The following is a 2188-nucleotide window of genomic DNA, read 5'->3' as shown; positions in this document are numbered from 1 at the left end:
AATTGCGTTCTTTTCTCTTTTTTTTTTGTACGCAGTCGTGTTACTCAGTGTGCGTGCGCAGACACAACACATATGTATGTATGTATATATGTATGTATGTATGTATATATGTATGTATGTATGTATGTATGTATGTATGTATGTATGTATGTATGTATGTATGCATGTGTGTATGCATATACATATGTATCATGTGTGCACGTTTGTATGCATGTATATATGTACGTACTCTGCATGTTTGTGTGTATGCATGGGTGTACGTTTGTATGTATATATTCTGCATATCCATGTGTTTGTGTGTTCATGTTTGCGTGTTTGTGTGTTTGTGCTTGTGTCCATGTTTGTGTATTAGTATGTGTGTGTGTGTGTGTCTATCTGTCTATATGTGTACATGTGTGTATTTTGTGTGTATACCTTTGTCTCCTTGTGTGTGCATGGTTGAGTGTTTGTGTGATTATGCATGTGCGTCTGTTATGTACGGATATGTATCTCCATATGTGTCCTTGTCTGAAGTGTGCGTCTGTGTATATGGTCATGTGTTTCAGTCTTCATCTGTATGTATGTGTGTGTGTGTGCGATCAGTATGTTGATTTTCATGTTGTGTGACAAAGCTGTGTTCCTGTGAACAACATATTTAGAAGCTATAGGTTTCATGTAATATGTTCACAATCTCTAAACAAATTTCAGAATCAAGGACAGGGAGTATATTGTTAGGGTGCCTAGGGGAGTAATTTATAGTTACTTTGATGCTTTAGTGGATGGAGTTAACCACATGGTGGCTGTTTTCCATTACGCTCCTCTTTGTTTGGTCGGTCATACCAACATACTTATAGTTAGGATAATGAACAACGTGTGACCTAGTTAGGATAATGAACAACGTGTCCCCACTATATGAAATCTATGAAACAAAGAAGCAGGTACAGATCTTCATGCACTGCATGCAGTTCTCTGGATATGATCAGAAAGATAGGGTTCGAGTATACAGAGTTGTTAGAAAGAAGTTAGATAGTATTATAAGTAATAAAACCAGTGGTACCTGCCCTAGATATAAGTAAAGACTGGAATAGGACTCAAAGACCTCGTGACCTCGTGAACACGTGGTACAAGACTGACAAGTATCAAGGAGTGATGTTTATAGATGTCATGGCCCATAGAGAACTAACCCATATATGTAGGAAAGCTCTGAAGGAGGCTAAACTAAACAATAAGATTGTTGAAAAGCCTGGGAGCTCCATCAGATCACAACTATGTAGGACATATCCATTTGAGAATACCACATTCACCAATGGTAACTGCATGGTATGTAAGATTGACCCTGACATTAACTGTAGAATTAGAAGTGTAGTCTATATCGTAAGGTGCACAGAGGGTGCTTGTAAAGATAAGAACATAATATACACAGGTGAGACATCTAGGACATTTGCGGAGAGATTAAATAAACATCTGAGACAATATAACGACAAAAATCAATCTTCCATACTCTACCAATATGCCAAAGACCAAAATGGAGGCATACTGGGTCAACTTGACATCCGAATTTTGCCTAAGTACCCGAAGGACCCAACACTCAGACAAGTGCAAGACTGTCATGATTAATGAAACATCCCCAGTACTAAATAGGAAATATACATAGGTGTCACACCCCTATATCCACAGTTTATATATACACAGACAGTGTTGTTAGTAGGCCGTTATTTAGGCGGGCGTGTGTGTCTGTGTGTGTGCGTGTGTGTATGTAAATATATATATATATGTATGTGTGTGTGTGTATGTATGTGTATGTATATGTGTAGTGGAGGCGCAATGGCCTAGTGATTAGGGCAGCGGACTCGCGGTCATAGGGTCGCGGTTTCGATTCCCAGACCGGGCGTTGTGAGTGTTTATTGAGCGAAAACACCCAAAGCTCCACGAGGCTCCGGCAGGGGATGGTGGCGAACCCTGCTGTACTCTTTCACCACAACTTTCTCTCACTCTTACTTCCTGTTTCTGTTGTGCCTGTAATTCAAAGGGTCAGCCTTGTCAAACTGTGTCACGCTGAATATCCCTGAGAACTACGTTAATGGTACACGTGTCTGTGGAGTGCTCATCCACTTGCACGTTAATTTCACGAGCAGGCTGTTCCGTTGATCGGATCAACTGGAACCCTCGACGTCGTAAGCGACGGAGTGCCAACAACAATATATGTGTA

This window comes from Octopus bimaculoides, chromosome 11 (assembly GCF_001194135.2).
Source record: "Octopus bimaculoides isolate UCB-OBI-ISO-001 chromosome 11, ASM119413v2, whole genome shotgun sequence".
Lineage (NCBI taxonomy): Eukaryota > Metazoa > Mollusca > Cephalopoda > Octopoda > Octopodidae > Octopus > Octopus bimaculoides.
The sequence above is the reverse complement of the archived record's forward strand: the minus strand, read 5'-3'. Positions refer to the sequence as shown.